Raw genomic sequence first — 13,528 nt, 5'->3', positions numbered from 1 at the left:
GAAAAGGACTCAACGAGATATGGTGAAACTATCATGTTATTTCTAACACCTGAGATCTGTGCTTTTATGAATAGACTCTTTAGATGTTGCCATCTAGTCAGATTGGTTCCTTAACTCCTACAACCAAAATGCTTCCATCCACTTAGATTGGTTAATGCCATCCTTAATAGGCATAAATTTCTAGGCTCTGGAGTTTATTTATTGCAATGAAAAGGTAACAAAAAGTTCTACCGCACCCCCAAACTTAAATCTAACATTGTTCTCAATGTTTCTAATTAAAAAACAGTACCAAAAATATAAGTAACATGAGGAAATAGTAAAGAGAGAAGTCGGACAGATAGTACCTGGGTGAATTGTAACCAAAAACCTACAAAAATATTATACAACATACAAAATCGCCTCGATGGTCAATCAAGATAAACAGGGTCCTCCAGATGGACCTCCTCAGCATCACCTGTAGGAAAAGGCTCTAAAAAGGGCTTCAATACCGTTAACCTTCGAAGAACTACTACCATCTGGTGTCTCAATCTCAACAGTGCCATGAGAAAAAACAATACGGACCATAAAAGGTCCACCGAGAGCGCAACTTCCCGGGGAATAGATGCAAACGAGTGTCATACATAAGAACTTTTTGACCTGGAGAAAATGACTTTATTAAAATATTCTTGTCATGTACAAGTTTCATTTTGTTCTTATACTCCTTAGCACTATCGTATGCATCTCTACGAATCTCGTCCAACTCATTAAGCTGGAGTTTTCTGTGAGCTCCTGCCTTGTCAAGTGAAAAGTTTAGGTTCTTAATAGCCCAATAGGCTCTATGCTCTAACTCAACGGGCAGGTGACATACCTTTCCAAACACTAAACGATAAGGTGACATTCCAATGGGTGCCTTAAACGCAGTACGATAAGCCCATAAGGCATCAGTAAGCCTCGATGACCAGTCTTTCCTATTAGGATTAACTGTTTTCTCTAAAATACGCTTAATTTCCTTATTGGAGACCTCTACCTGACCACTAGTTTGTGGGTGATATGGGGTTGCTACTTTATGGGTAATTCCATATTGTTTCATTAAAAGAGAAAACAGTCTATTAAAAAAGTGTGAACCTCCATCACTAATTATAGCTCGCGGCGTACAAAAATGTGTAAGTATATTCTCTTTCAAAAACTGGACTACGACCCTGTGGTCATTCGTTTTACACGGAACCGCCTCAACCCACTTAGACACATAGTCTACAGCGACAAGTATGTAAATATAACCAAACGAAATAGGAAAAGGACCCATAAAATAAATGCCCCACACATCAAAGACCTCAATCACTAAAATAGGGTTCAAAGGCATTATATTTCTATGGGAAATGGTTCCTAACTTCTGGCAACGCTCACAAGAAACACAATGACTATGGGAATCTTTAAACAACGAACGCCAGTAAATCCACACTGCAAAATCTTAGCAGCAGTCTTCTTAGCACTAAAATGACCCCCACATGCATGTTCATGACAAAAGGAGATAATACTAGACTGGTCACTCTCAGATACACATCTCCTAATAATCTAGTCCGGACAGTACTTAAACAGATAAGGATCGTCCCAAAAGAAATGCTTAACGTCGGCTAAAAACCTAGAACGATCTTGCTTACCCCAATGTTGAGGCATTCGACCAGTAGCAAGATAATTCACTATATTTGCATACCAAGGTGATTGGGAAACAGAGAACAATTGTTCATCAGGAAAACTATCCCTTATAGGAAGGGAATTATTAGGGGAACTAACAACTAGCCTAGACAAGTGGTCTGCTACCACATTCTCTGCACCCTTTTTGTCTCTAATGTCTGGACAAAATTCTTGTAAGAAAAGTATCCATCTAATCAATCTAGGTTTGGTATCCTTCTTAGGCAAAAGGTATTTCAAAGCAGCATGATCAGTATAGATTACGATCTTAGAACCTAATAAATAGGATCTAAACTTATCCAAGGCAAACACGATGGCTAGCAATTCCTTCTCGGTAGTTGTATAGTTCATTTGGGCATCATTCAGAATTTTGCTAGCATAGTAAATCACATGGAGTAATTTGTTTTCTCGCTGACCTAGCACAACACCTATAGCATAATCTTAAGTATCGCACATGATCTCAAAGGGTAGGTTCCAGTTGGGTGCCTGGACTATCGGGGCAGTAGTGAGTAAAGTTTTAAGCTTATCAAAAGCCTTTAAGCAAGCATCATCAAAGACAAACTTAACATTTTTTGCAAGAAAATTGCAAACAGGTCTAGAAATCAAACTAAAATCCTTAATGAATCGACGGTAAAAACCTGCATGCCCTAAGAATGACCTAATATCTTTTACGGTTTTTGGGACCTGTAGAGTCTTAATAAGGTTAATTTTGGCTTTGTCTACCTCTATAACCTTTGAAGAAACGATGTGCCCTAAGACAATTCCTGATTCAACCATGAAATGGCATTTTTCCCAATTAAGCACTAAATTCTTTTCCTTACACCTAGTCAACACTAATGTCAAATGATGCAAGCACTCATCAAAATATGAACCAAACACTGAAAAATCATCCATAAAGACCTCTAAAAACCGTTCTACCATATCATAAAATATGCTCATCATACAACGCTGAAAAGTCGCAGGGGCATTACATAACCCGAAAGGCATGCATCTATACGCAAAGGTACCAAAGGGACAGGTAAAAGTGGTTTTCTCAATGTCTTCTGGGGTAATAACGATCTGATTATAACCGAAGTAGCCATCTAAGAAGCAATAGTGACTATGTCCAGCTAATCGCTCTAGCATTTGGTCGATAAAAGGAAGGGGAAAGTGATCCTTCCTTGTGACCTTGTTCAATTTCCTATAGTCAATACACACACGCCATCTCGTGGTCACTCATGTTGGGATTAATTCATTATTATCATTCTGGACTACAGTGATACCTGATTTCTTGGGGACAACCTGAACAGGGCTGACCCACTTACTGTCTGAAATTGGGTAAATAATACCCGCATCTAACAACTTAAGCACCTCTTTTTGAACTACCTCTTTCATATTAGGGTTCAGTCGACGTTGCATCTCCCTAGAAGGTTTGGAGTCTTCCTCTAAATGAATCTGATGCATACACACAGTAGGACTTATACCCTTAATGTCTGATATAGTCCACCCTAAAGCTTCCTTATTGTGTTGAAATACATTTACTAGCCTACTTTCCTGATTACTATTCAAATCGGAAGCTACAATCACAGGTAAAGTCTCAGATGGGCCTAAAAACACATACTTTAGAGTATCGGGTAATGTTTTAAGGTCCAACTTCGGGGGCTTTTCTAAAGAAGGAATTAGGGTAGTCTCAGAAACTAGTAATGGTTAGAACCTAGATTTCCATCTATCAATGTCTAACACGGGGGTAGAATCTAATAGAGCATTCACCTGTTCAATAGTACTATCGTCGTCAAAATCTAAACCAAAATGGGATAGACAACTTTCTAATGGGTCTTCAGACAAAATGTTTGGTAATGACTCCTGAACTAAGGCTTCTATCATGTTCACCTCTTCAACACATGTGCCATCTAGCTCATGAGGTAGCTTACTAACATTAAAAATGTTCATTTTCATAGTCATATTACCAAAATATAAACTCATCACACCATTTCGACAGTTAATGATTGCATTAGACGTAGCTAAAAATGGGCGACCTAAAATCACAGGTATCTGGTTCTCTGAGTCAGGGACAGGTTCGGTATCTAGGACCACGAAATCCACAGGATAAATAAACTTGTCGACCTCAATAAGAACATCCTTGATAACACCTCAAGGGATTTTAACAGACCTATCAGCTAACTGCAGTGTCATCTGAGTAGGTTTCATTTCACCAAGTCCTAGCTGTAAGTATACATGGAATGGCAGTAAGTTCACACTGGCTCCTAAGTCAAGTAAAGCTTTTTCTACCCGGAATTTACCTATTGTGCAAGCAATGGTAGAAGAACTTGGGTCTTTTTACTTTGGAGTAGTGGTGTTCTGAATGATTGAACTCACTTGACTAGCTAAAAAGGCTTTCTTATGGACGCTAAGTTTTCTCTTTCGCGTACACATATCCTTAAGGAACTTGGCATAAGCAGGAATTTTCCTAATTTCATCTAATAAAGGAAGTTTTATGGTAACTTGCTTAAAAACCTCCACTATATCATTAAAGTTCGATTCCTTCTTTGTTGGTATTAATAACTGAGGAAATGGGGCTCTAGGCACAGAATCAGACCTCTCAGGAACTGAGTTGGCATCATCAAAAATTTTATCAGTTTCCTTAGCTAGTGGTCCTGAGGGGTGAACTACAGTATGTTCACTATCGGGCATGGTTACCTGATTGTTTACTATTCTACCACTCCTAAGGGTTCTAATAGCATTCAATTGATTCGATGGTTTTGTACCTACTTCATGAACTCCTCTAGGATTGGGATTAGTCTGACTAGGGAACCTACCATTATCTCTCTCACTTAAGGTCTTAGATATTTGGCCGACTTGAAGTTCTAACTTAGCAAGGCTTTGAGCATTAGTTTGAAAATTCTGCTTGGTTTCCTGAGTTTTTGCTAACATCTTAATAGATTCTTCTAAGCTAGTCGTTTTATTTTCTGGGACTGATGTATTCCTAGTGTATCCAAAACCTGGGGGAGCATTAGAATTATTAGAGTGACCCTGACTTTGGACCTTAGACCATGAAAAGTTCGGATGGTTCCTCCAACCAGGAATATAGGTTTCTGAATATGGGTCAAACTTCTGACGATTATCAAACCTAGTGTTAGTATATAGAGCATTGGCTTGCTCTTCATTATTCTGGATATCCAAAAAAGACTTCAATTTACCACTAGTGTTACCCACTTCTAAAGATTCTAACCTTTTCTCTATAGCAGCAATTTTGGCATCTGATTCATAGCCTCCTTCTACCCTATTAACGTTTCCTCTGCTGAGGAGAATTGTTTTCTGGGGTCCCCTACTACTTTCCCATTGTTGGGTCTTTTCGGCGACTTCATGCAAATATGTCATCGCGTCATCAACTGTTTGGTTCTCAAATCCACTAGTACACATAGATTCTACTGTGGTTGTGGTGGGATAATCTAAACCCTCATAAAGGATTTGAACTAACCTAACCTTCTCTAAACCATGATGAGGACATTTGGCTAATAAATCATTGAACCTTTCCAAATACCTATACAAAGTTTCTCCCTCCTGTTGGGAAAACGTACATATTTGCGTCCTAATAGACGATGTTTTGTGCCTAGGGAAAAACTTGTTCAAAAAGGCAGATATAAGTTGTTCATACGTTTCGATTGACCCGGAAGCCAAACTATATAGCCACGATTTAGCTTTATCTTTCATGGAAAAGGGGAATAACCTAAGTTTCAAAGCATCATCATCTAAGTTTCTAATCCTGGGGGTACTACATATTTCCTTAAAGTCCCTAACATGGAAATAAGGGTTTTCATTTTCTTTCCCTAAAAAGATTGGGAACAATTGTAAGGTCTCAGGTTTAAGTTCATAAGTTGCTTCCGTCTCAGCTAACCTGATACATGAGGGACGGGTAGTCCTAGTTAGATTCAACAAAGCTTTCAAAGTTGCCATTTCTGGCGCTATCGGAGCAACAGGGATTCTCTCATCAGTCAAAGGACGTTCAAAAACAGACTCTTCAAAAGTCGGACTCTCTAGATTAAGGTAATCGAGACGCTTCGAACTACTAGGTTTCTCTTTAACAAATCTACCTAGTGTGTCTCTTTTACGTTCAGGCATACAATAGAATTTTCTAAATTGGAAGGGTAAGCAAACACAGATCAAGGACGACTCAACCAAATCAAACCTATTGATTTCTAGCAAACAAAAAGCATGATGGCTCCACTTAGATTGTTTCTAGACCAGATTCTAATCCTTCGAACGAGAATTCGTTACAATTTAAGCAAACCCCTCTGGAATCAATCCGAGTTAACGTAATTTGAGTAGAGGCGAGGGAAGCTCGGTGGAGCGTTGATACCCAAGGCCTCACCGGTATTACAAGGCGGCGCAGTCACGAATTCAACTTACAAAAACCGTCAAGAACTTCGAAGTATGCTTAAAAGAGTAACCAATATTTTTCGAATGACTTTCCTGTTAAGCTCGTTACCTTATCGGGCTCATTCTAGTCAAAATTTTAGGCTTAGGTTCGCGTAGGTTACGTGTTCCTAAAGCGGGCAAGAAAAGAACGATAATGAAATCCGAACCCTTATCTTGTATGGCCAGGCCTTGCCCTTTACTAGAAAAATAAATGTTCGTATTCAGTCCTCAACATATATGCATACGAAGGAGTCCAGTAACTCGCTGACAGGGGATTCGCGAGTGTTTAGAATCTTACCTCCCATTCCAGTTGGGGGATGAATCGGTTATAGTCGACTCGCGCCACTGACTCCGATGTCAAGTATACGAACCCAAGGTGCAGAGACAATATCGTAATTGTCCCCCTTCTCTGCAAACAATTTATATTTAAAGCACCCTTCCGTAGGGTAATAAGAAAAATAATGTCCCAAAGTCCAAAAGTCCAAAAAGTAAAGAAAAATTACAAAAATAATAAACCCTAATACAGTTTTTTTTTAAAAGAAATAAACAAACCCTAAACTAAAATTGTCTAAAATAAAATTGTCTTCTTTTCTGTTCTTTTTGCTTTAATCTTTAGCTCCAAGTCTTTATGAAATCAACAAACTCTTTGGCTCAATTTTCTTTATGATCCAGAACCTGTAGACACAAGATAATTACCCAAAAACATAAAAAAAAACAAAAAAAATAAAAAAAAAATCTAAAACCCTAAAACCAAGTCCCCGGCAGCGGCGCCAAAAACAGATGTGATTTGTAGATAGTGGTAAAAAGTGATTCGATTCTCAAACTTGTGAAGGATAACTTTAGACTTAAATTCAAAACTAAATAGAAAACTCACTAATAATTATAACAAACACTGACAAAGTTGGTATCAATATTAAAAGAACACTGAGGCTAAGATTCCACTATTTTCCAAGTTTAAGGTGATTTAATCCAATCTTTGTATTCATGCAATTTTCTCGTTCAATTTGATTCTTACTATTGCAATAAGTAGATTTTCAAAAGCAATAATTGTAAATACCAAGTGTGAAGCATCAAAAGTCTTAAACTAAGCATACTCCATCAAAATAGATCACAATTACTCAAATAAAAATCATATTCGATATTAGTTCAAGGCAAATAATCATAATAAAATTGCAAATAAAAAGATAAAATAGAATATACCACTTTTTGTTGGAAAAATAGCTTCCTCTATCGCCTCAGCAATGGGGTTTATCTCTTCATATTAATCACTTGCTTAAAATATTGGTTTATAGTTCAAAAGTTGATTAAAAGGAAGGAAAACAATAAAACAGACAATTTGCAACGCTGTATTGGCGCTACAAAGAAGCTGTTACAAACGACGAACTGTTACAGAGACCTGTTGGTTACTATAGCAGTGTTACAAATTGAGACGCCTAAGTGTTGAGATATTAATACTGACAGAACGACTGTTTTGAATGGTGTTTGTTCTTCAGCTTCTTCTTCTTCTCCTGCTGGTGTAACTCGCTCTGCAACTCGACTGGTTCTTCTCTGTTGGGTTCTAAACTTCTCCTAAGGTTGCATAGGTCTTCTATGAGCTATCCCAACTCCTTTTATAGCCCACAGGTCGATTGAACTTCAAGAAATCTTCGGCTATTCTTATCTTTCCTCCACCTCAAGTCTCGGGATTTCTTTCCCTGCCAAGCTCCTCTACGAGGTTCTGTGAGTTGTAAACTTCTCAAATAAGGTAAGATAGAGTCCCAAATATAGTTAACCTCTCCAGAATCTCGCCAACTCCCATATATATAACCAGAAAGTCCGATAATAACTTCACTTCCCTGTTTCGCTCAAACCGAAGATTTATCACTGTTTTATCAAATCTAAAGCTCATACCAATCATGTTTTGACTCATCAACTAAATTCCAATCCATCTCCACGTCAAACTCCGACTAAATCTCCTCCTAGTCATCAACAGAACTTCGATAAACATCCATCTCCTCTGTTTTTTCTTCTGGCTTATCTAGCCCAACTCATTCGATCCAATCACACCTATCATCCCTGTTTAGTCATAACAGGATATATCCAATCCAAAGGGCCCATTGAATCCGGCCAAAACTCCAGCAAAATCTCGCCTGAAAATTCCGCTGCAAAACTTAATTTGAATTCAGTTTTCCCCGCCAAAATTCTGGTGAAGATAAAGGGGCGCCCCCTATCCAGATTAGGGGTGCCTTTAGCAGATGCCTTAAGGGGTGTCCTGGGGGTGCCCCTTATCCAAACAGGGGGTCCGAATAGCAAGTGTCCTTCGGGTGCTTTCCGACAACTTTTCGGGCCAATTTTTTCTAAAAATGTTTATTGGCCAAAAATACCTACAAATAAATAAAACACCATAATAAGTACAAAAATAAACCATAAGAATATATAGAATCGAGACAAATCGAACACAAAAATGTGTCTATCAAATACCCCCAAACCTATTATTTGCTAGTCCTCAAGCAAAAATAAAATCCTAACTCATTGTCGCAGGCATCGTCGATGCATTTAGCGTATGCAATAAGCCTTTAAACCCCTAGGTGTCTCTAGTGGCGGAGTGTTGTCTCCGGAGGGCTTACCAGAGGTATACCCACAAAACCTTTATACTCCAGACCCTAGCTATCTACACAGAACCTTGGAAGGCACTAAAGAATCGCCTTGGTTGACATACTTATTGACTATAGGAGGAAGTACCCTGATGCGAAATTCCAATTGTTGTACACGAGTCTGCACTCAAGCATACTAAAATTCATATATAAGTGACAGAGCTCTACTCAGATAGTCGCACTATGGACATCAGTATCCGGAGTCAAAACTAATCACATGGATAGATCAAGAAGATGGATATAGAGAAAAACATAGATGATTTTGATATTTACTAGGTGAACGGTGTTTCCCATATCTGTATGAAGGCTTCCGCCAAAATGAACCTATCCTAATGGACTGAGATACTAGTCTGACTAATATCAACACACTGGCATAGCAGTTACTAACTCTTTTCGCGCAAAAGTTATCATACTCGCCAACTTTATTTCCTTTTGAAATAAAAATACTCGCTGACGAGTCCACTCCGCACAGTCCCTAGAGTTATCTCGGAACTTGCTCTGATACCAACTGTCGGACTTCCTCTTCACTAAGCTTCGGCATTGCTGAGAGCATGCACTTGTCTTTCCCGTGCCAAGGGTGCATCAATCAGGCTCATGTCGTACTCTCCTTAGGCTTATGCAAGCTCCGCTAACTTGTCTTTTCCTACATACCCTTCCTTACTCTAAATGGATCAAGCACAGACCGTAGTTCATCCACGAAGGGACAACAACTTAAGCCAACTTGTTTGCAAGGTCGTGGCCTAAAAAAATGGTAATGGTCTGGCCCGTATATGCCGTTCCGTAATAATGCACAATGATTATGCATCATCGGGTCCACGACATGGCATAGTGATGCCTAAGAATAAAATTCCCTTTTCGCAAGGCTACGCAACTATAAATGAGCCTTAGGCATCATATATACTCTTCCGACTAAGCTATGAAGCTTACTTGATACATAGTTCGCATATGCACCTTCAACCAACTACCCCTCCCTATATATATGTTATATTTCAATTTCTACAAGTATGGAAAGGGAACCAAATTGACATGTAATGATTTCTTTAATATGCAATTACTGCTTTCATACGCAATGATTGCTTTCCTAGGCAATGATTTCTTTCATATGCAATGATTTCTTTCTTATGCATTGATTGTGTACTATGATTGCACACAATGATTGCGTACAATGATTATGCATAATGATTGTGCAACATTCGTCAGGAAAGCCCTCTCTGGCTTGATGCACAATGATTGTGCGGTATTGAATCTAGGCCAATAACCTTCGTAATGCGCAGTGATTACACTGCAAACTCGAGACCACCTACCCATAATATATCATTTGATGCGAGATTTGGACCTTATCCAAATGCCAAACATAATGCGCTATTTTGGCGCAATATTGACCTTAAGCCAATCTACCTCTTACCAAGCAACAAAATCTTTTCATGAAGCTTCATCTCAGGCCATGGAGCATCATTTAGCATGCGCCATGCTAAAAACACGGGGTGTTACAACAAGGAACCACGCCATCGGTATACAATAAACTACGTTTGCAAAAGGACACTTCTTGTTAAGAATTTGTGCGTCAAGTATAATGAGTTTCTCGCTAGACACAGAGGGGACATATTTGCGGTATATGATGCATATACGAAATGGAGAAATGAACCGTTTTATCATTTCGAAGCGGCATTGATAGTTGAATCTCATACCGGGAATAATAATAACATGTAATGTGTTCATCTTAACATTCCACTAAGATTAAATGTCTGAGTAGGGCGTGTAATTTCTATTCTTAGTTAAATGTCTGGGTAGGGCATGCAATTTCTATCAGTTATAATTTCTATTCTTAGTTATTTAATAAACAATGGTTACTGAAAATGCGGGGTACAACAACCACATCCAATATTTCGATTAGCAATCTGTATGGACTAACTCTAATATACTTTCAATATAATCAACTAGACTCAATCTTAATAAAGTATATCAAAGAGTTATATCTCTCTTTCTCGATTCAATACTTACTCAAGACAATAGAAATCTGCGAGTCTAATTGAATACAAGAGAAACCACTTGAACGGTACCAAAGACCAACGTTCAAGTATCAATCAATAACCAAAGGTTGGATTTTCCAATTGATTGATTCAAACGTACAACCTGTGATAGTTCAATTATATAACAAAATATAATGCAGAAAAGAAATAACACAGACACCAGAAGTTTTGTTAACGAGGAAACTGCAAATGCAGAAAAACCCCGGGACCTAGTCCAGATTGAACGCACACTGTATTAAGCCGCTATGGACACTAGCCTACTACAAACTAACTTCGGTATGGAATGTAGTTTAACCCCAATCAATCTCACACTGATCCAAGGTACAGTTATGCTCCTACATCTCTGATCCCAGCAGGATGCTACGTACTTGATTCCCTTGGATGATCTCACCCACAAGTAAGAGTTGCTACGACCCAAAGTCGAAGACTTTAATAAAAAAATCTGTATCACACTGAAAAGTCTGCGGTAATAGATAAATCTGTCTCCCACAGAAATACCTACAAGTTTTGTTCCGTCTTTTGATAAATCAAGGTGAACAGGAACCAATTGATAAACCAGAATTATATTCCCGAAGAACATCTCAGTATTATCAATCACCTCACAATAATCTTAATTGACGCGGCGAAAGAAGATATTGTGGAATCACAAACGATGAGACGAAGATGTTTGTGATTACTTTTATAACTTACCTATCGTAGATATCAATCTCAAGACAATCGTTACGATTGTAATCAATACGATAGAATCATCAAGATCAGATCATACAACTACAAGAAAGTAGTATCGGTCTGGCTTCACAATCCCAATGGAGTATTCAAGTCGTTCACCTACAGGGTCTCGGTAGAAACCTAAGGTTAAAGGAGAATCGACTCTAGATTATACAACTAGTATCACATAGGAGGTGTGGCGATTAGGTTTCCCAGTTGATAAAGTTCTCCCTAATATAGTCTTTAAAATCAGGGTTTGCATTCAATGTTAGCTTAGTAACAAAGCATTCAATATTCACCGTTAGATGAAAACCTGATTAGATTCAAGCTAATATATTTCAACCGTTAGATCGAAAACTTAGCTTGTTACACACAAATGAAATGCACGTTTTTAGGTTTGTGTAACCGTACCCAAACATGTACATTTTTTGGTTCAACAGTAGTTAACCAAATGGTTAGCCATATGAGCACTTTCATATCAACCATGTTCTTCTTCACCATAACTGGTTCAAATGACTCAAATGAACTAGTTAGAGAGTTGTTCAATTGATTAGATCTTATAGAATTATACAAGACACAATCGAAGCAAAAACGATTTGATTCACTCGAATTGATTCATGAACTTTATATACACGGTTTGCAAACTTGCATTCCTTGGTTAATATAAGTATAAGTTCACGAATAATCGTTTTTAGAATATAACCAACCTAAGTACGCCGACCAAGTACGCGTACTTAAGTACACGGAATGATTTTCTAAATAATTCACAAACTCCAGCAAATTTTCTCGGGAAGAGAACCTCCGACAGTACACGAACTGGGTTCGCGGACTCTGTTCTGGTTTCCTGAGAAGAAAAGTACACAGACTTTGGTTCAAGGAATAAGGACTTATACATGTATGTGTTACCACACAATGCTTATATCCAACATTGGTTATATAATCTAAACTCTTATTCCAATCATTGAAACATTCTTAGAGCACGTTATATAGTTGTTATTCACAAACTATTTTTCGTCAAAACCATTTTCAAGTGATTGAAACATAACATGACTTTCGTCACTAGGTAAAGATGAACTTGGCCAAAGCAAAAGCTTACCAACACATATTTCGAGAAATATATAAGCGAGATAAACTCGGCTCGAAATAACAAATGTGTATAATCAAAGTCATATAGCAAAACGACTTTTGTCTCAAGATAGGAGATAGAGTAGATATACTTTTGAGTGATAGATAAGTTCAAGTCTCCGTATACCTTTTAGTCGATGAAGTTCCATCAGTTCCTTGAGTAGTTCTTCGTCTTTGTATGATGATCGCCATGGAGTCTGGAGCTCAACTACACTTTCTATCCTAGTTCGAGACTTAGCTATAAGTAGACTAGAAATCAAGAATTATAGTTTTGATCACTAACATTGACAAACATGCTTGAGATAGCAACACATGCGAGTTCGACCGAGCAGTGCTCTAACAATCTCCTCCTTTGTCAATTTTAGTGACAAAACTCTCAATACATATGGAATACAAAAATAGATAAATAAACATTTGTAACTCTTCTTCCACATGCCCAATCTTGAACATTACTCGAAATCTTCGTCACTTTCAAGTACTCCAATTATTCCAAAGGTTGTAAGTTTAGCATCATCGTTGTTGAAAATCCGTAGCTATAACAATGAGAGAACAAGAAATCTCAATCATTGTTATACAGTGTCATAGTATTATTATACATCATCAAAGTTTAATTGTATCACAACTTCGACAACAATACTATGGTGATATGTATCACTCCCCCTTAGTCAATACTCCATCTCACATGGATACCACTCCCCCTTACATAATGATCCAAAAACCATATGTATTTGTAGTGTGAAGTACACATTAATTCTCCCCCTTTTTGTCAATAAAATTCGCAAAGGTACGAAAACGGGATCATAATGAAAATTTCCATAGAGACATTTCATGACCAAAAGTAAGCACATATCAACTTATTTAGATGCAATCATAAAGCCGAAGCTAAATGCTTTCATCAAGGAGTTTATAAAGATACAAGATAACTCCTATAATATTCCACAGCCGCACTCCCCACAAAGATTTGGCAAT

General features: G+C 37.9%; 1 pseudogene; it reads left to right on the top strand.

The window, feature by feature from the left end:
• Nucleotides 1-5,137: 5,137 nt before the first annotated feature.
• On the top strand, nucleotides 5,138-5,237 carry LOC113335055 (annotated as a pseudogene).
• Nucleotides 5,238-13,528: the final 8,291 nt, after the last annotated feature.

The sequence above is a fragment of the Papaver somniferum genome, unplaced genomic scaffold (assembly GCF_003573695.1).
Source record: "Papaver somniferum cultivar HN1 unplaced genomic scaffold, ASM357369v1 unplaced-scaffold_137, whole genome shotgun sequence".
NCBI classification, from domain to species: Eukaryota; Viridiplantae; Streptophyta; class Magnoliopsida; order Ranunculales; family Papaveraceae; genus Papaver; species Papaver somniferum.
Note: the sequence above shows the minus strand (reverse complement) of the source record. Positions and strands in the feature narration are given on the sequence as shown.